The sequence below is a fragment of the Rana temporaria genome, chromosome 1 (genome assembly GCF_905171775.1).
Source record: "Rana temporaria chromosome 1, aRanTem1.1, whole genome shotgun sequence".
In the NCBI taxonomy this organism is placed as follows: Eukaryota; Metazoa; Chordata; class Amphibia; order Anura; family Ranidae; genus Rana; species Rana temporaria.
The window spans coordinates 479604563-479626202 of record NC_053489.1 but is presented as its reverse complement, the minus strand read 5'-3'; positions in this window follow the sequence as shown (position 1 = coordinate 479626202).

The following is a 21640-nucleotide window of genomic DNA, read 5'->3' as shown; positions in this document are numbered from 1 at the left end:
AATTTCACTGTATCTGAGGAAAAGATGCTGATTTGTGTAAGTATTTTGACCACTGTTATTTCATTATCTTCAACTGCATTTTAGTCTAGTTTAAAAGTTAGTATATATGATCAGATATTAGTATTTCACAAACAATGTGTCTCCTGCTTTTACAAAACTACAACTCCCAGCATGCCTGGACAGCTGCAGACACCCTGGTTGGTAAATGTGTATTTAGGCACTTTTCCTTGTTATTTAGCATAATGAATTTAAAAATTTTTTGGACATAGGACGTATGCGAACGTCCTGACTTCAGGGTCCTCAAGGCCCAAGGACGTTCGAATACATATTGCCCTTTAGATGTTGCAGAACTACAACTTCCAGCATGCCTGGGAATGCTGGCACTTCTAGTATTGTAAGTTCTGCAGGCCCACATTTTTCAGGCCTTTATGCACGGGTCTCTAAACTGTGGCACCCTAGATGCAGCAAAAGTAAAATTCTTAGCATGCACTGACAGACCGTGGCTGATGGGAGTAGTAGTTTTGCAACAGCTGGAGGTGGACTGGTCTTGAAACCCTGAGTTAGGTAACAAACCCGTAGTGTTTTGCAACCATTCTGCCTCCAGCTGTTTTTTTTCTGTTGAAAAGCCTGTGGCGTGCAAAACACAACCCAAAAACTCCACCCGGTGCAGGGAAAAATGTGCACACACCTAAAGAGTGACATCACAAAAAACTGCGACGGGTGCATACGTCGGTGGTCCTCCGAAAAGGTCCCGTCTCTGATCCCCCGGGGCGTTAGGCTCCTGACAGGGAAAAGAGTTACTGTGGTCCATACAGCCGAAGCCATATGGACCCATCTCGGTCCAAGCAGCCGAAGCCACAAGGACCCAACATCCTCGGAGGGACTGCCGAAACAGAACCCTCCTCGGTGAGGCTCCCCTGAAGGGAGACCCCATGAGAGCCGGTGAACCTAACCAGAAGGCCGAGTCTACCAACTCCCAAGACTTTCAGAGACCGGCCCGAGGACCAGCACCCTACTCACCACACATAAAGTGCAAGCACCAAAACAAAAAGAGTGACAAACAAAACATAACACGGGGAAAAATAATAAAAGAAAGTGGAGAAAAGGAAGATGGGAGAGTGAGGAAAGTGACCAATGTGAAATAATTCTGCCTCCAGCTGTTGCAAAACTAAAACTCCCTGCATGCAACTGGCTGCAATTACCCCCTCTCCCCCAATGTGAATGTACAGGGTACATTCACATGGGCTGTGGCTTACAGTGTGCTTCTAGCTGAAGCAAATTTGGCGCTGCAGCTCAAACCCTCAGCGGGAAACTACTGTGAACCCCATGCCTCCCCGTTATTACCGGACAGCCATTAACTGTCCAGGCATGCTGGGAGTTAAAGTATAATTGTTGTACAGCTGGTGACGGATGAGCTACATGGTGTATCAGAGCATGCTGGTAGTTGTAGTTGTTAAATAACATCAACTCCATTATTTATTCAAAATTAATTCATCAAAAAGTCAAAAGAAACAAACATATTATTGTTCCTATATAAAGATAGGGATGAAAAAAAATAATCTATTGTACAGGCCCATTATCAGTGTCCAAAAAAAATTATAGCGGTCAGATGAATAGCAACGCATATCTCCCCTATACGTGTATCCTGTGTTGTTAATCATATATACATAATTATGCAAATCATAATGGCTGCTATATTTATGCAAAAAAGGTGGCGACCGAAAAGGCAGGATATAAAATCTGTCATGTTACCCCTGTCATTGATTAATAAGGCGAGAATGCTTCCAATTGTTGAATACCATACATTAACGTCATATATCCATAAGGCTTTAAACAAAAGTATTACAATATACTTTGTTCTTCATCTTGCAGAAGTTCCTGGAAACAGGGTATGATGAGCTGCGGAGGCAGCAAGAAAAACAGGCTGTTGTCAGCTCCCTAATTGAGGGACTACGCGCCCAAAACGGCGAAGCACCAAGTCACATGGCGATCCTCAAGAAGTGGTCCGACCTGAAGAGGCGCCAGATGAACCGGGTCAGGCGTATCCGGAATAAATATCATCCAGGTAAGTTATTGGTCACAGTTATGTTTTTTTTTTCTAAAGTGTATTTTGTGCGTGTACTCGAGAGAGGAGCCGGACTGCAGGAGTTGGGAGTAGGCAGGCCTCCCCCAGAGGTAATCTGCCACCTTTCTCCATGCCCCGGGTGGCAATGGCGGGTGTGAGGGGGTCCTCCCACACAGACCGTCCTACCTGCTCCGCTTCGAAGCCCAATGGGGCAGAGGGACTCCCTATAAGGGAGTGAGAGGATTTGCCCGCTCAACCAGCCCTGTTAGTCCTTCGCCTCTCTTTTTAGAGACCGCGTGGTCAGAGTGCGTGCATGTTAACCCAATTGCGAGTGCGTGTGTAAGTGTGGTGGTTTTTGTGGGAGGGAGGTGGGCGTACTAAGCGCAGGCTTACCTCGCATAGCACACCCACCGGGGGCCGGGCTGAGACCACCAAACTCAATTCACATGTAGCCGAGAGCGGGATCTAGCTGCAGAGGTGAATGGCTTGTCAGCGCAGTGGCAATCGCGTTGAGCCACCGCAGCTCCTTTGGTGACAGTTATGTAAGGTCATATGTAATTAATGTAAGGTCAGATGTTGTTAACCAAGACGCCATGTTGTTGTAACATATATCACCACCAGCCAAGGTATTCATAGTACTGTTGGAAAAAGACATGGGACAGCAGACAGGAACACAGAAGTTATGTGGGAACATACTTTTCCCATTGCTTTGCATGGGACTTTAAACAAAAACCCCGACCCTCACCAATGGGGGTAGTTAAGGGATAAATTAACGATCCTATACTTTAAGTGGACGTATAGGTAACATGTGACCAAGTGTTATCGAAATATCTACAGCTGTTATGAAGTAACATGTATTTCCCATAGAGTTGAATGGGACTTTAAAGAAAAACCCTGACCAAGGCAAATGGGGGTGGGTAAGGGTTAAACCACCTATCCTATGTTTGTGGCTGACATATAAGTAACCTGTGTGCCAAGTTTCATGCAAATATCTTTAGCCGTTTGGACGTGATGGTGGAACATACATACATACATGCACACACACGTTGAGTTTTATATATATAGATTCCCACTAAATTCCTGTGTTAGGCGTGGGGTTGTTATAGTAATCCCGTGTACTCCATCAAGCCCTTTTTTTAACATGAGATCGTCTGAACAAAACAAAGGAGACAAAAACAGCTCATTTTACCATGGTGGCAGCCCAGCTCACGCTCAGTCCCCTGTAGTGCCCACAAGACCCTTTAATATAACATTGTCCCATTGGTTAACTGTCTATATAAATTAATTTGTATTCATATACAATACAGCAGAGTACACAGAATTTGCATACGTCATTAGAAAACATTTTTATAATATATGAACATTGTGTTATTATAGGAGCTCCGCTACCAACTGTGCGCCCCAAGTGCACAAGGCGACAGGCCGCAGAGGAGGAGCAGGAGGAGGATGTGGAAGAGGAGGAGAGGGATGAGGAGGAGCAGCCAGGGCCATCCACATCACCACCCCCAGCTCCTGTGGAGGAGCAAGAGGAGGAGCTGCACCCCCCCCCCCCGAAACTTCTGGTGGAGTAGTGGGTGACGAGGAAGAGGAGCAGGATGAGATGGTTAATTTTACCATCAATCAGGAGGGTAAATATGTGCACAGAGATTAATAAAATTTCAACAATAAAATGTAGCTCTAAAAATGGACAGCATTTAAAGCAGGGCTGTGGAGTCGGTAGATAAATTTTCCGACTCCGACTCCGACTCCTCAGTTTTATGTACTTCAGACTCCGACTCCCCGACTCCGACTCCTCTGTATTAATATGCGAATGTATTTTATAGATTCCTTGAGGGAAAGAAACGCAACCTACCACAGGACTACTGGCTGGGAAGCCAACAGTCTACTGTATTGCACAGTTTAAGCAAAAGACAAACACAATGAAAACAATCAAGTGACTGGATAGTAGCAGCAGGCATAAACATCAGGAACAGGATCTTTACCAGTTCAAAAATACAGACCACATTATTTGGCTGTTTTAGAACAAAAACAAAGCTTATCTATAATGAACCAAAAACAAAATCTGAAAAACCTAGAAATGGTTTATATTAATCTTGAAATGTAGTTCTAGGCTTAGCAAATGCAAATAAATGCAATGTAGAGTTCTAAGGAAGAGAATTGCCTCTGCCAGATCCTCTTTCATAGAGTCTCTTAAGTCCGACTTTATTATTTTTAGGGCTGAAAATAATCTTTCGTAACGGTCTTTGAAATCCAAATGTTTTTTTCTTATATCCTAACAGTTATAAAAAAGCTCAAGGGGAAACAAGCTGCCCTGAAAAATATGACGCAGAGAATACTGGCAAATGAGCAGCAGATTCTTTTTTTTACGCGCCAAAATCAGCAGCTGGTGCAACAAATGGCGAAAACCATAGATGAGGTGGCAGAGCTTCAGAAGTTCATGTCTTAATTTTTTTTTTTTTTTTGTTTTAATAAAAAATGTTATATTTTGCAAAGGTTTCATTTCTTATTGAGATTGTTAGTTTTTTAAACACATCTAACTTCACATCTAACACATCAACATCAACATCAACACATCTAGCTTAATAATAACCGAAAACATTTTATACTATTACTAGCTGAATACCCGGCGTTGCCCGGTCTTCCTATCTTAACCTTTTGGGGAGGAAAATCATAGTAATATAAATATACCCATCTTTTATATAAGGGTGTTGGTAAGGGTTAATTTAACTGTTATATATTTTTATTTGGCATATAAGTAATATGTATAGCAGGTATTATTGAAATATCTCTAGGCGTACAGAAGTTATGTGGGAACATACATTTCCCATTGATTTGCATGGGACTTTAAAGAAAAACCCCGACCCTCACAAATGGGGGTAGTTAAGGGATAAATTAACTATCAGTGGTATCAGTGAACAGCAGTGGTAATAGGAGTATATAGAGTGGGAAATAACTTTTTACATAGGTGTCTTGACTGAGCAGCAGCAGCAGTAGTAGTAGTAGTAGATACAGAGACATATCACTTGGGCAGGAGGTGCCATGATGAACAGCAGTGGTAATAGGAGTATATAGAGTGGGAAATAACTTCTGACATAGGTGTCTTGACTGAGCAGCAGCAGCAGCAGCAGTAGTAGTATTAGTAGTAGTAGTAGTATATACAGAGTCATATCACTTGGGCAGGAGGTGCCATGATGAACAGCAGTGGTAATAGGAGTATATAGAGTGGGAAATTACTTTTGACATAGTTGTCTTGACTGATCCAGAGGAGTCATGGGAGAAAGTCATGTGGTCAGATGAGACCATAATATAACTTTTTGGTCATAATTTCACTAACCGTGTTCGGAGGAAGAATAATGATGAGTACCATGGCAAGAACGCCATCCCTACTGTGAAGCATGGGGGTGGTAGCATCATGCTTTGGGGGTGTTTTTCTGCACATGGGACAGGATGACTGCACTGTATTAAGGAGAGGATGACCGGGGCCATGTATTGCGAGATTTTGGGCAACAACCTCCTTCCCTGAGTTAGAGCTTTGAAGATGGGTCGAGGCTGGTTCTTCCAACATGACAATGACCCAAAGCACACAGCCAGGATAACCAAGGGGTGGCTCTGTAAGGAGCATATCAAGGTTCTGGCGTGGCCTAGCCAGTCTCCAGACCTAAACCCAATAGAGAATCCTTGGAGGGAGCTCAAACTCCGTGTTTCTCAGCGAGAGCCCAGAAACCTGACTGATGTAGAGAAGATCTGTGTGGAGGAGTGGGCCAAAATCCCTCCTCCAGTGTGTGCAAAGCTGGTGTAAAACTACAAGAAAGGTTTGACCGCTGTAATTGCAAAGAAAGCCTACTGTACCAAATATTAACATTGATTTTCTCAGGTGTTAAAATAGTTATATTCAGCACTGTAAATACATCAGGTCCGGGGCTCCATCAGGGAATGCATGACAAGGGACCCTTCAGCGCCCTGAACCGACGACGGGTGCCAGAAAGTCACCGCCGATCCAGGACTCATTCATCTTTATGAATGTGAGTCTGTCCACGGAGTCTGTGGACAGACGGGTCCTCTTGTCCGTGACCACCCCACCTGCCGCGCTGAATGTCCACTCAGATAGTACGCTGGAGGGGGGGCAAGACAATAACTCCAGCGCATACTGAGCGAGCTCGCGGCAGGTGTCCAATCTGGCAACCCAGTACTCCATGGGGTCGTCGGTGCTCATACTGTCAGAAGCACCGACGGACGCCATGTAGTCTGCCACCATGTGGGCCAGCCGCTGGTGGTGACTGCTGCTGCTGCTGGTGCTGGTACTGGGTCGCTCGGTTTGGAAGAACATCCTCATCTCATCCATTAGGTCCCCTGCTCGGCTGCTGCTGGGTGCAGCCACCTGCTGGGTGAGATGAGGGGGGACAACTGGAGGCCGGGGAGTTGCCTGCTCCAACCGGCTGACAATGCCTGCCTGCAGTTCCTCCATCCGGTGCTGCCTCCGGCTGGCTGGCTGGGATGAACTGCTCCAGTTTCCCCTTGCACCTGGGATCCAAAAGGGTGGCCATCCAGAAATCATCCCTCGCCTTGATGGTCTTAACCCGGGGGTCCCTCCTGAGGCATCTCAGCATGTGGGCAGCCATGGGGAAGAGCACAGCCCGCTGTGACTCCTCACTGCTGCCCAGGTCAATGAGGTCCGACTCTTCATCCCTGAGGCGCTCCTGGTCACGCTCAGAGATGCCCAACCCCCGGACTATCGGTGCCCCCAACACCGGCTCTCCCTCCTGACCAGGCCCTGACTCCGGGACGACACCAGCAACCACCTCCTCATCATCATCATCCTCCTCCTCCTCCTCGTCCTGGCCCTGGTCTCGGTGGAGCATTGCTGACTCCTCCTGCTCCACCAAGGCACTCTCCCCAGCTTCGAGCAGGCGATCTAGTGTCCTCTCCAGCATGAACACTATTGGCAGCACGTTATTGAGGCCGACATGCTCACTGCTGACCATCTTGGTCGCCTGCTCGAAGGAGGACAACACTTGGCAGACCTGCTGTATCTGCCCCCACTCCGCACAGGCGATGAAAGGGAGTTGTGGTGAAGCCCTCTCAGTGCGTAGGTCCATCAGGTACTCCTTCACCGCCCTTCGCTGCTCCCACAACCTCTTCAGCATGTGGAGGGTGGAGTTCCACCGCGTCACACTGTCCACAATCAGCCTATGAAGGGGCAGCCTGTTGATCCGCTGCAACTCGGACAGGGACGCGGTAGCGGTTGGGGAGCGCCTGAAGTGGCTGGCAATCCTACGCGCCTTTGGCACAATGTCACTCAACCCGGGATAAGTGCGCAGGAACTTCTGCACCACCAGGTTGAGGACATGTGCCAGACAGGGCACGTGGGTCAGACTGCCAGCACTGAGGGCGGCGAGTAGGTTGCTGCCGTTATCGCAGACAACCATACCTGCCTGGAGCCTTCGGGGTGTCAGCCACTTCTGGACCTGAGCCTGAAGTGCTTTCAGCACTTCTTCTCCAGTGTGTCTCCGGTCCCCTAAACTAACAAGCTGGAGCACAGCCTGACAGCGCACGTGCCCCACACTTGAGTAGCTACGGGGGCGCTTGCTGGGAGGCTCAGCAGCTGCGGAGACAGTGGCTTGAGGGAGACCAGCAGTTCTCCCCTGGACACCCCGGGGCGGCACCACAAGATCGGTTGCCGCCGATCCCTCACCGACGCCTCGGAGGGAAACCCAATGGGCCGTGAAGCTGATGTAGCGCCCCTGCCCATGCCTGCTGGTCCAGCCATCCATTGTCAGATGAACCCTGTCGCTGACAGCGTGATCCAGCGACAGGGTTACATTCTGCACAATGTGCTGTGTAGGGCAGGGACACCAGTCCTGGCAAAGAAATGGCGGCTGGGGACACGCCATTGGGGTTGGGCCTGCTCCAACATCTGCCTGAAGGGGTTGCTGTCAACTATGCTGAAGGGCAGCAGATGTTGGGCAATAACCCTTGCCAGGAGCCCATTGAGGGAACGCACACGTCGGTCTCCAGGGGGGAAGGGAGTGGTGCGGTCAAAGGCGTCTGAAATCGACGCCTGGCGCCGGACGGCAGTGCGGGACACAGACGCGGAGGGTGCTGTGGAAGTAGAGGTCTGGCTGCCGGTACCAGTACCTCTACTAGAGGGAGCGGGGGGGGCATGACCTGCTGGAAAGAGATGAAGCTGTGGCAGGGGCTGCTGTACCCTGCTCACTTGTGGTGGTGGCGCTGCTACCACCACCACGCTTCATCTCGTCAAACACCCCCCAGTGGTTTATCCTCAGGTGCTGGTTCAGGGCTGTGGTACCCACCCGAGCCAAACACTTCCCTCTCTTCACCCTCACTTTACAGATCCGGCAGACGGCCACGGTAGGGTTGTCTGCCACCAGGGTGAAGTAGTTCCAGACAGGTGACTTCAGCGCCGCCCTCCTGTCAGATGGGGTGACGCTGACTTGCACCTGCTGGGACTCGGTGCGCACAGGTGGAGCTGCCTGCTGCTGCTGCTGCTGCTGCTCCTGACACCTCCTGCTGCCATCACCAGTGGAGACCCTGACGATGGTCTCCCTGGTGGTGACCTGGCGCACCGTTTCCCCAGGGTGCCTACCTTCCCCGTCGTCACTGACGCAGTGAGCCGACGCGTCAAATGGCAACCATGATGGGTCACCCTCTTCGCCCCCAGAGATGTCAGACCAAGGGCTGAGATGTGTTGGTCTGAGGGAACCAACTGACATGGAGACTCTAGCCTGGCTCCGCTGTCCCCTCACCCACGCCTGGGTCTGACTAGGTGCTGCTGTTTCCTGCACCAAAACAGCAGCACCAGTTTGAAGGGATGTCTCTGGGATACTGCCAGCAGGTATCCCATCCTCCTCATCCATCCCTTCAAAAAGGTCCTGACCATCGGGACAGAGCTGGAGGTCTGCCTGATGCATGGCCTCCCCCAAGAGATCCCTCTCACTGTCGCTGTCGAACAGTAAGATGCTGGACTCTTGGGGGCTGGGGGGGGTACTACAGGCACCGGTGTAATGGTGGTACTACTGGGAGTCGGGACCGACGACTCAGTGGCACTGCTGTGCCCCATGTAGTCCACCACTACTTCAGCCTGAGATGGCAATATCGGGCGGCTGCCCGATGGAAAGAACTCCCGGATCAGGCGGACTCCACTTGCACCCGATCCTCTATCACTAGTAGGGGCACGAGAGGTACCCCGTGCTGGCAGCGACCCAGCACTGGGAGTAACTCCCCTACCCCTGCTGCCACGGCCACGGATGCCGCTCATGATTGCTGATGTGTGTGGGGGGGGTAAACTTTATTGGGGGGGGGAAATGTGAGGAAAATGTGTTTTTATGTGTTTTTTTACAAGACAGGCACGCAGACAAAGACGTACACAGACAGCTACTAAACTATAATAAAACTAGTACACCAAAGACAAGGACTACAAAATTAAAAAAAAAAAAATGCACTAAACAAACACTAACTAAAGTTTTTTTTTTTTTTTTTTTAACACAAAACACAGACACTAAACACACACTAAGCTAAGCTAGATGAAATAAATGTACACTAACAGTGTGTACACTTACTACACAGAAATCTAACTAACCTGAACAACACAAAACTTAGCTTTTAGAAAAGCTCTTTAAGAAAAACTAAGCAAAATGTGCACTGAAATCACTAGCAAATATCACTGAAAAGCGAAGCTGCAAGATCAAACAGTAACACAAGATGAACAACACAGCACAAAACTTAGCTTTTAGAAAAGCTCTTTTAGAAAGCTCAGCAAAATGTGCACTGAAATCACTAGCAAATATCACTGAAAAGCGAAGCTGCAAGATCAAACAGTAACACAAGATGAACAACACAGCACAAAACTTAGCTTTGAAAAAAGCTCTTGGGTCTATTGCTTTGAAAAAAGCAGTTGATAAACTGGAAAATATGCACTGCAATCACTAAATAGCAATGCAGCACAATGCTGATGATGATAGATCAATCAATCAGGAACACAGACACAGGAACACAGAAACAGCCTCCACACTCTATAGCCACCTTCTGAATCTGCAATAAAATGGTGCTGGGAGTGACCTTATATAATGTCCGTGCAGGCAGGTTCCTATTGGTTGCAAACCTATGACAACTGTGGTAGGAGAACTCTGATTGGCTCTGATGCAAAAGAAGGGCGGAGAAAATATTCGCGCAATATTCCTATTGCCGAATATTCGCATTGCGAATATTCGGCAATATAAAATGATCGCTTCAGCTACTCGGCCCAAGGTCTCTAATCATACCAGCAATGCTTTTAGACGTCTATGGAGATCACTAGGATGTAATCTGTTTTAAAAATGAAACTGTAAAAATCGGTCTGATGCGGAAGATAGGGGCGAAGAAAATAATCGCGCGATATTGCGATTGCCGAATAATCGCATTGCGATTTTTCGGCAAAATTCAATGAACGCTTCAGCTACTCGGCCCAGGGTCTCTAATCATACCAGCAATGCTTTTAGACGTCGATGGAGATATCTAGGATGTGATCTGTTCTAAAAATAAAATTGTAAAAAATCGAATATTCGGAATTGCGAATATTCACCGCGAAATTCGAAATATAGCGCGATTACTCGAATATGCTATATTCAAGTCGAATATTCGCAATGCGAATATTCGTGAGCAACACTAGTTGTAAACCCTTATAGACCACTTTAACCTACAGGTAAGCCAATATTAAGGCTTACCTGTAGGTTCAAGAAATATCTCCTTAACCTACACGGTTAAGGAGATTGTCATGGACCTGGCCTTGCAGTGCTAGAATGTTTCTACTTGAAATCCTAATTCGTGTATATCAGAAGATGGGACATTACTGACAGTTCATTGCAGGAGATACTGGACACATTACAAGTGGTATAGTTGTCCTGACTAGGTCAATAGACAATGACCCTTCAATGCTTAGCTCAGACTATTGAAATGCTAAGTGGAACCAGCTTGTGAAATACCTTTTATTGTGTTCTGCAGGTTAAGAGCGGGTGTCGAAGACAGTCCGTCTGGCTAGAATTGTGGATTGAAGGTTAATTGAATCTATTATGTATGTTTGAAGATGTATGTGTTTACACTAAGGGACTTTGTATTGTTCTAAAGGTCAGAAGCCTCCTGTCAGCTGTATTGAATTAGCATTCTATTGTCTAAAGGAAGATAACCTCTCAGAGGTAGTAATTAAGTAGACCGGGTTATTGTGTACATTGATTACCCCCTGGGGCTTCTGTCTCGATACACAAGTCTTTCTATCCAAGCTATTGGACCAATCCCTGTTGACTATTTCAAGTCCTCATTTGCATGGTCAAGGAGGACCTGAGTGAAGACTGCATATACTTTACAATTGACCAATAGGAAAGCGGTTGCTGGGAGTGGGATGTTCCAAATTCTGTATAAAAGTGTGCTGTGTACTTGAAAATAAAGTGTCCTGTTTGAACTTACATACAGCCTGCCTGGTGTTTATTCTTAATGGGTCTGAACGGCACATAGCTGTAGTTCGGACCCCGGAACCTTGGATGACTGGACCATCAGACGCTGCAATCTGCAAGCTGACTCACTGGTAGCAGAGGAGTGTCGGGAGAGCAGGACCGGGCGAGCAAAGGGTCTCGTCACAGAGATATTTTCCAAAAAAGGGGCACCGATGTCTACGGCGCATGCGTCATTATGCCTTTCTCTTGCAGGTGGGTTTTTGTCCGGATTATTTTAAGAGGGTTTACTTCCTCTTTAAAAACTTGGTGTGCTTTGTGTATTTCTTCCAGATCTGTACAAATCTGGAAGATCTTAGGTTGGAGAGAATATTGTGACGTCACCACGCACCAGCTGGCAGTCTCATAGCTTGTAGATGTGTGTTGTATTGTATTTTTTCGCTGTGCTTAAGGAAGATTTTGGAATAAACGACCATTATTTACTGCACCATGAAGTTTCTCTTTTTCTTTTAAATCCCTTTAAAACTTATTGGAGGAGTACCGAGCAGAGTGACTGGAAGGCTGGAAAGTCATTAAACCATCTTGCTGTCCTAGATGGGGGAGAACTGCTATTCCTCTTTGGAGTGGACCGGGTGGAACATCACAGCTGATTACTATTGATATCAGAAGTGTGTGACCCCTATAATTTGGGGTGGAAACTGTAATATTCTAAGGCAGTGTTTCACTCGAAATGGCAATGCCGACGCATAGCAAACCACATGAATATCTGGGCACCTTCTGGGTTTCGGATGTTATGTACGCCCCCTTATCAGCATCCCAGTCAATCCTGAGGCAAAGTCTGGCACAGGGGCCAATCTGAAGCACAACACGGCAGTTACATTTTAAGTCTCTGGGCAAGCCTGCGCAAGCTTTAGAAACTAACTAGGCAACCATGGTCTCTTTTGGGGTGGTTTTCAGGTGCATGTGGTTGATGTATCCTGCCCACCATCCCAAGTAGTTGGTAAGCAGAGTCGCCTGTGCATGTACGGGCCCCTCTCACTCTTATCAATGCCTTAGATCAGGCAGGGACTGCAGTCATGCGAGGAATCAAACATTAAGACAGTTCCCCAACTTAGATATGAGCCTTGTCACTGTACAGGCATACCCCACTTTTAAGTACACAGTGGGACCAGAGCATGTATGTAAAACGAAAATGTACTTAAAGTGAAACAATACTTTTTTTCACTTCTAGGGTGTAGTGGGGTTGTCAGTAGCTGTAGTTGAGGTCTCAGGGGCTGTAGTGGGGGTATCAGGTGCACACTGGAACAAGGCAGGCTATGCTTTCGGAGCTTCAGCTCCTTCTACTGCGGCTGCAAAATGTCTGTACAGTACTTGTAAGGCATTTTACATACACTCGTGGGTATGTCCTTACTCGTGTGTGTATGTAAAGTGAGTGTACTTAAAGCGGGGTATGCCTGTATTCAGTAATAAGAGTTGTCACTACACACTGTAACTTGTATGTTGCATTAGGAGGGACATGCTGAGCCTGCGTTCACTCCACCAGTCCAGCATACCTCTGTTATATCACTCCCAGTGACAGAATGTGGTCCTGTTGAGCACCTAGTGAGGACCTCTTGCATACTCTAATTTAGCTTCTTCCCTTCCCATACCTTGTGACCAGGCCATAGATCTCTGTAGCGTGATTTCAGATGTAGTTGTCATTGGATACCAACCGCTAGGGAGGTGAGAGTCCATAACAGCATTGTCCATGGTTTGGATCTTTTCCAAAAACCCTGGTTTCTTCAGTAGCGCCAATGACTGTGCTCACAGGTGATGCTGGAGCCCATCATAATCCACCTTTTTTGGACCTCAGCTGTCCCCTTTTTTATAGCACAGGTGGGCTGGCTGGGACCAAAAGCCTAGGAACTAAACAAGAAACACTTAACTCTTTCCCCAGCCTGGGTTTTAGTTATCCTAATGGTTAACATACTCCAACCTACCTATAATACTCTCTTTCCTTGTACAGGGTGACTGGTCTTGTTTCCATCCCCACCTGTAGTTTTCTACTGGCAGCCTGTCTCGGTGGGGCCTGCTGGGTCCCTCCCACAACTCTTTCTGCATAGACAGCAGGGCTCAAGTCCTGCGGGAACGCGTGGGAACGGAGTTCCTGCACTTTTCTCACAGCAGGAACGCAGTTCCCTTTGCAGGACTAGAGCAGCCGAGAGCAGCCAAGCCGCCCGAGCCAATCCTTCACTAAGCGGCGATGCCCAGCTCGAGTCACTGTCAGGGGCAGGCGAACCTTAGTCATCCTTTATGTTACTGGCCGCTTCCTGTATATGGATTCATCAGGTAGTGTGCGGGTATTCCGTCACTTCCTCGATGCCGCAATGTCTCCTGGGAGCTTTTGTCATTGTTCCCAGGAGACATTGCGAGTTATCGCGGGATTTAGAAAGAACTTGCTTTAAAAAAAAATGCGGTTTAGTAATTATGCATATGAGCGTATCATTTTTATTTTTTATTTTGGTGGGGGAGTGGATGGGGGAGTACCCACACTTTTTTCCCCAGGACTTGACCCCTGATAGACAGTATGATAATGATGTCATTGCTACTCTTTAAATGTAATATATCGGTTTGCAAAGGCATTTGGTGAACACAAAGTGGATTATTAGCCATTGTAGCTATAGAAAAATATATTTCAATACAAAAAATTTAAGCCCGGTGTTCAGCTTTAACTTGTCCCACCTGATACCTGCTCCACACAGCAAACTGGACCTACTCAATCCATTGCATATTTCTACTTTCATGTCTCTTTAAGGCCCCTTTTACACTGAGGTGGTTTGCAGGCGCTATTGCGCTAAAAATAGCGATGCGCTAGCAGGACCGCTCCAAAAGTCCTGCTAGCCACATCTTTGAAGCGGTGAAGGAGCGGATTGTTTACCTCTCCTCCACCGCTTCTTCCCATTGAAAGCAATGGGAAACCGCCTCTGCAGATGCGCATTGCCGGCGGTATTAAACCTTTTTCGGAGGGGGGGGTAATACCACACCGCTAGCGGCCGATAACCGCCGCAATTCCGACAGTAAAGCGCCCCTAAAAATAGCGGCGCTTTTCCGCCATTGCACCTCCCTCCCGCTTCAGTGTCAAAGGGGCCTAACTGTAAGACTAGGCTTGCGGTGTTATTTCTTCTGTGACTTGGAGTTATTAAAGAATTTAAAACAATGATTCATAGCATCTCCCCTTTAGGACTGACAAATGTAAGAAGTTTAGAAAAAAATCTGAAGAGAATATAAAAGTTCATTGATCGTTTGCGTTGGAAGTCGGAGCCTAATTAACTGAATATGTGTATTAGAAAGTAACCATTGTTGTGGGGCATATTCTTAAAGATCTGAGGCGGCGGAACGTATGTCCTTTACGTTACGCCGCCGCAAGTTTAAGTGGCAAGTGCCTGATTCCCAAACCACTTACCTGTAAACGTGCGGCGGCGTCGCGTAAGGTCCACCCGCGCAAGCCCTCCTAATTCAAATGATCCTGGTAGGGGGCGTGGATCATTTAAATTAGGCGCGCTCCCGCGCCGATCGTAATGCGCATGCTCCGTCGGGTAAATTACACGACGTGCATTGCGCTAAATGACGTCTCACGGACGTCATTTGTTTTGACTGTAACGTAAATGGCGTCCAGCGCCATTCACGGACGACTTACGCAAACAATGTTAAATTTTCAAATTTCGACGCGGGATCGACGGCCATACTTAACATTGAGTACGCCACCTAGGGGGCATGTTTATCTTTACGCCGCGTATCACTTACGGAAACAACGTTAAAACACTACGGCGGGCAAGCGTACGTTAGAGAATCGGCGTGACTAGTCATTTGCATATTCTACACTGACCGCCACCTAGTGGTCAGCGTAAATATTGCAGCCTATGAAAAACGGCGCAGGCCGTCGTATCTTAGGCATGTTTAAGTGTATCTCAGTTTGAGAATACACTTAAACATAGGATCGGACTTACGTCGGCGTATCTGCTGATACGCCGGCGTAAATTATTTGAGAATATGGCCCTGTATACCTTTTTATGTGGACATGTTTTGGGGTTTTGTTTCCAGCTTTTTAAAGAAGTATTATTTCATCAGCAGTAGAGCGTTTCCATTATGAAGTGCAGGATGGAGGTACAGTTGATTGCAGAAGTCTATAAACGAGTAACTGTGATTAGGAAGTGTCTTTGGAGGGAGTGATTGTGATCTCGGTACATTATGACATTACAACATATTAAATGTACATTAAAGGGACACTGTCACCTCTGCTTTTTATGGCAAAATGATAGTGTCTGTGCAAAGGACCCCCCTTTATCCACTGATGGTCACCGTGCCAGCACACCCTTGTTATATCTTCTGCTGTTTCAGTCAACAAAAAAATACCCAGTGCTTCCAGGTTTGGGGGAACATGTGGAGGGGGGCGAGCACGACACTCCACACCAGGGAGAAAGCCTTGCATTACTGTGTGGAGTTACAGACAGAAGAACAGGAAGTGAGGATTTCTCAGAAGAAATAAGGACATTTAAAAGCAAAATCGAAGGATGAGGTAAGTGAAGGAGGACTGCACTAAGGTAAAGGAAGCTATTTAGGGAAAATAAATTGGACCTTTACAACCCCTTTAATTTATTGGTGTTTTCCATATTTATGTGGAGTTCAGATAAAAATTTCCAAGGCAAGTCTGAATTTGACTGGTGGATAACGGATGGTTTTACACCATTTTGCGACACTGCATTGCTCAAAGCAGGTACTTGTCACAAGTTCTATCTAGTTATCAGTAGTGGTAGTAGTAGTAGTGGTACGGACATAGATAATGCAAAAAAAATTAAATGCAATATAGTGAAATAGAAAATGAAAGAAAAGTCTCTTGTTTGGCCTCAATGTGCTATAACAATTCTGTTTACTGGCAAATGAATGCAAAACTAAATGGATTTTTAGCATTGCCCAAAGCATACATTTGCCTTGTGTTTTCCTGCTCAGAACAAACCTATTTCCAACTTACATACACAATGGCCCGGATTCAGGTAGATTTGCCCTTTTTTTACGGAGGCGCAGGGCAACGTTTTTGCCCTGCGCCCCCGCAATTTTTTTGCGCTGCCCTCGATTCACGGAGCAGAAGCACCGTAAATTGCGTGGGCGCTCGGGCAAAATGCGTGGCGTAAGCGCGCGCAATTTAAATGATCCCGTAGGGGGCGGGAATCATTTAAATTAGGCGCGTTCCCGCGCCGATCGTAGAGCGCATGCTCCGTCGGGAAACTTTCCCGACGTGCATTGCGGCAAATTACGTCGCAAGGACGTCATTTGCTTCAAAGTGAACGTGAATGGCGTCCAGCGCCATTCACGACTCACTTACGCAAAGTACGTAAAATTCAAATTTCGCGACGCGGGAACGACGGGTATACGTAACATTGGCTGCGCCTGCTAATAGCAGGAGCAGCCTTGCGCGAAAACCGCTGTACGGAAACTACGTAAATTGCGTACGCAGGGCTCGCGCAACGTTGTGAATCAGTGTTAGTATGCAATTTGCATACTATACGCTGAGCACAAAGGGAACACCACCTAGCGGCCATCGCAAGAATGCAGCCTAAGATATGCGGGCATAAGAGCCTTATGCCGCGCATATCTTAGGCTGCAGTCGGCGTAACGAGGTTCCTGAATCAGGAGCACTCGTTACGCCGGGGCAAGTAAGCTAGTGCATTGTTGTTTCACTTAGCTTTTCCTTCAATTTCCCTTCTAAATGTTTTTTTCGAAAATAAAAAACAAACCTTTACAACCCTTTTAAGGCACACACTGTTTTTTTCCCCACTATCTGCAATCAATTGAATAGCTGTGAAAAATAAAATTATATGGTGCATATTCAAAATTACAGCATGCCTTCCTAAAGCCCCATAGACATCGGTAGGTTCATTAACAGCAACAGAAGCAGACTGTTTGGCTGGCCTCTGTCGGTGAGCATGCTGGAAAACCAGCAGCCGACCGTCTCCCGATCAGCGTTCCCAGCCAATGGCTAAGAGCGCTGACCGAAGTGTTCTGGTAGGGGGAAGGGGGGGCAGTCCCCCTGTCAGAACACAACAGCTCAGCGGGGGATCGCTAATACAGCAGCTCTGATTTGTCAGGTTTTTTAATTCAAACCACTGGGTTGAACAAAAAAAAAACTATTAGTGTGTACCAGGCTTAAAACATTTCACAACTTCAAGTTCAGAAATGTAATGCCGCGTACACACGATCATTTTTCAGCATGAAAAAAACGACGTTTTTAAAAAATGTCATTTAAAATGATCGTGTGTGGGCTTCACATCATTTTTCGGGTTCTGAAATACTGCAATTTTTTTTTCTCAGAATATGCTGCATTTTTTAACAACGTTTTAAACTATGTCGTTTTTCGGGTTGTAAAAATTGATCGTGTGTGGGCTAAAACAACGTTAAAAACCCGCGCATGCTCAGAAGCAAGTTATGAGACGGGAGCGCTCGTTCTGGTAAAACTACCGTTCATAATGGAGTAAGCACATTCATCACGCTGTAACAGACAGAAAAGCGCAAATCGTCTTTTACTAACAGGAAATCAGCTAAAGCAGCCCCAAGGGTGGCGTCATCCGCATGGAACTTCTGCCGGGTACAGACGAGCAAACATGTACGATGAAACCGGTCCGTCGGACCGTTTTCACCGTACATGTCTGCCCGGGGATTTCTGTATGGTGGCTGTACTCACCATCATACAGAAATCCGCGCGTAAACAATACACGGGGCGTGTCCGCGCCGTCGCCGCAACGATGACGCGGCGACGTGGGCGGGCCTGCCAGTTAAATGCTTCCACGCATGCGTCAAAGTCATTCGACGCATGCGAGGGATGGCGGGCGCTCGGACATGTACGGTAGGTCTGTACAGACGACCGAACATGTCCTAGGGGACAGGATTCCAGCGGGCTGTTTTAAAACAAGCCCGGAAATATTTGCCCGCTGGGAAAAGGCCCGGCGGGCAAATGTTTGCTGGAATCCTGCCCGCTCGGGCCTACACACGACCGAACATGTATGCTGAAACTGGTCCGCGGACCAGTTTCAGCAGACATGTTCGGTCGTCTGTACGGGGCCTTCCTCTTTATAGCGCTGTTGTACATCACCACGCATTGCTAGAGAATTTTTTAAAAACGATTGTGTGTGGGCAATGTCGTTTTAATGATGAAGTGGGAAAAAACAACGTTTTTTCTACATGCCGAAAAACGTAGTTTTTTTCATGCCGAAAAATGATCGTGTGTACGCGGCATAAGACTCCTGCTTACGAAATACAAATGATTGACTAACAGAACTACCACCACCACTAGTAATTACGACTTACCACCACTATTGTAGCCCACTAAAGGGTACAGGATAGGAGAAAAGTACAGTAAAGTATGTTGATAAATAAAATGTATTGGAGCATTTGTTAGTTACCAGTAATGTACCTCTAATGATGTGAGCCACATTAGTGGCTGCTGCTTTTTCCTTGAAATATGTTATTTACATGCAGCCTCTCATGGTAAACCTAACAGTCTGGGCCAGAGCACAATAATCTCAATGGGTCACTCACTGTGCACCTCTACCATTCATAAAACATTTTGGGCCAGATCCACAAAGGAGTTACGCTGGCGTATCTATTAATACGTCGCGTAACTTCTAGTTTTCTCCGGCGTATCTTTGTTTTGTATCCACAAAACAAGATACGCCTGAAGCTGGGCTAGATCCGACTGGCGTATGTCTTAGTACGCCGTCGGATCTAAGGTGCATATTTACGCTGGCCGCTAGGTGGCGTTTCCGTCGATTTCTGCGTCGAGTATGCAAATTGGCTAGATACGGCGATCCACGAACGTACGTCCGCCCAGCGCATTTTTTTACGTCGTTTCCGTAAGCCTTTTTTCGGCGTATAGTTACCCCTGCTATATGAGGTGTATCCTATGTTAAGTATGGACGTCGTTCCCGCGTAGAATTTTGAAAATTTTACGTTGTTTGCGTAAGTCGTCCGTGAATGGGGCTGGACGTAATTTACGTTCACGTCGAAACCAAAACGTCCTTGCGGCGTACTTTAGAGCAATGCACACTGGGATATGTCCACGGACGGCGCATGCACAAAGTAACATTAGGTGCAAACTACAGAGCACAAGTGCAGTACTGGTACACACCCAGGGCCGTCTTAATAACATCATGGGCCCCTGGGCAAAGTAATGCTCTGGGGCCCCTACAATGATGACAGTGCAGGTAAACAGACATTAAGTAGGTAGGAGGCAAACAGCCTCCCCTTTGCATCTATCACTCTCAGTGCGATCATGGGGCTCCCAATTTCAGGACAGTGTGGGCTCAAGGACCAGCTGCCTTGCGGAAAATGCAGGGCCCCCTGGGCGGTGCCCAGGTGTGCCCTCTCATTAAGACAGCCCTGTACACACCAAGTAACATTAGGTGCAAACTACAGAGCACAAGTGCAGTACTGGTACACACAAAGTAACTTTAGGTGCAAACTACAGAGAACAAGTGCAGTACTGGTACACACAAAGTAACTTTAGGTGCAAACTACAGAGCACAAGTGCAGTACACACCAAGTAACATTAGGGGCAAACTACAGAGCACAAGTGCAGTACTGGTACACACAAAGTAACTTTAGGTGCAAACTACAGAGCACAAGTGCAGTACACACCAAGTAACATTAGGGGCAAACTACAGAGCACAAGTGCAGTACTGGTACACACAAAGTAACTTTAGGTGCAAACAACAGAGCACAAGTGCAGTACTGGTACACACAAAGGGCCAAATTCTCAAAAAGCTGTGCAAATTTAGTATTATCTAACTTATGTCATTTAAGTTACGGCGCCCTAAGTTGGTGTCGTAAGTGCCGTATCCACAGCGCATTTGCGCACAAAATTGCGCCATCCTTAACCTAAGTTCCAATGCGTAAGGCGTGGTTATGGCAAGTGGGAATGAAGTGGGCGTGCTTCATTGTAATGAGCCGTGACCCCATGCAAATGAAGGGCCGGCCGTATTGCGCATGCGTGCACGAATCTGGACCTCACTGCGCATGTGCAGAACTTTGCTCATCGCAATCAGTGAGATAGGTAAAAGGCCAAGCGTACTTAGTTTGAGGATCGCCCTGTGTCTAAATAGCCCCAGTCAAACACACTTCTATTGCAAAAGTATTTCCCTGTGTTCCCTTCCTAAAGCAAGTTGCTTCTACTTTGAACGTTTGTCAGTGTTTGTTGGTAAGATTTGTTTGTGAGAAAAGTTGTTGAGGAGTTGGAGGGTATAGTTGGTGTTTGTTGTTGATAATTTGTTATTTGTTTTGATTGTTTGCGTGTTTGTTTTTGATAATTTGTTATTTGTTTTGATTGTTTGCCTGTTTGTTTTTGATAAGTGTTTCTTTTTTGGTGTGTGATTGTTTTTTGTTTCCATTTTTTGCCTGTTTGTTTTTGAATTTATAGTAGCTGTCTGTTTTTTTTTTATTTTTTGCTTGTTTTTCTTTTCTTTGTTGTGTGTGTGTATTGTTGATTGTTTTTTGGGTGAGTTCCCTGTTGCTGGGTGTTGTCTGTCATGGCCCCCAAGCGCAGGAAGCTAAATTTTACAGTGGCAGAGAAGCATATACTTGCTCAGGGCGTCATAAAATATGGGCGATTTCTCCATGGCCCTGAGAGCCACAACACCACCCCGGCCAGGAGGAAGGAGATACTTAAAAAGATCACCGATCGGATCAATGCGGCGGGGGGGGGGGGGGGAGACCAGGACCATCGCTGGAGTTCAAAAAAAAATCAATGATTTGAAGAGCGTGTCCCGGAACAAGCTGGCAACGCTGCATGCCCATACCAGGGGCACTGGAGGAGGGGGACCCTGCCCAGTCAGGATGAGTGAGGAGGAATGGGCAGTGGCCCAGTGTTTCCACCCACAGCAGGTGGTGGGCCTGCCTGCCTTTGACTCTTATCCTCTTATGAGGACAGGTAATTTTTTTTAATTTCTATCTGGTGATTAGCATGTGTGGGTGGGGGAAGGGAAGATGTGCCAAGTGTGTGGATCCACCAACCTGTGATTGTTTTGTGTCCTCCCCAGATGGCCAGGAGGTTGCAGCCCCATCAGCCCAGGAGGTTGCTGGGTCATCAGCCCAGGAGGTGGCAGCCCCA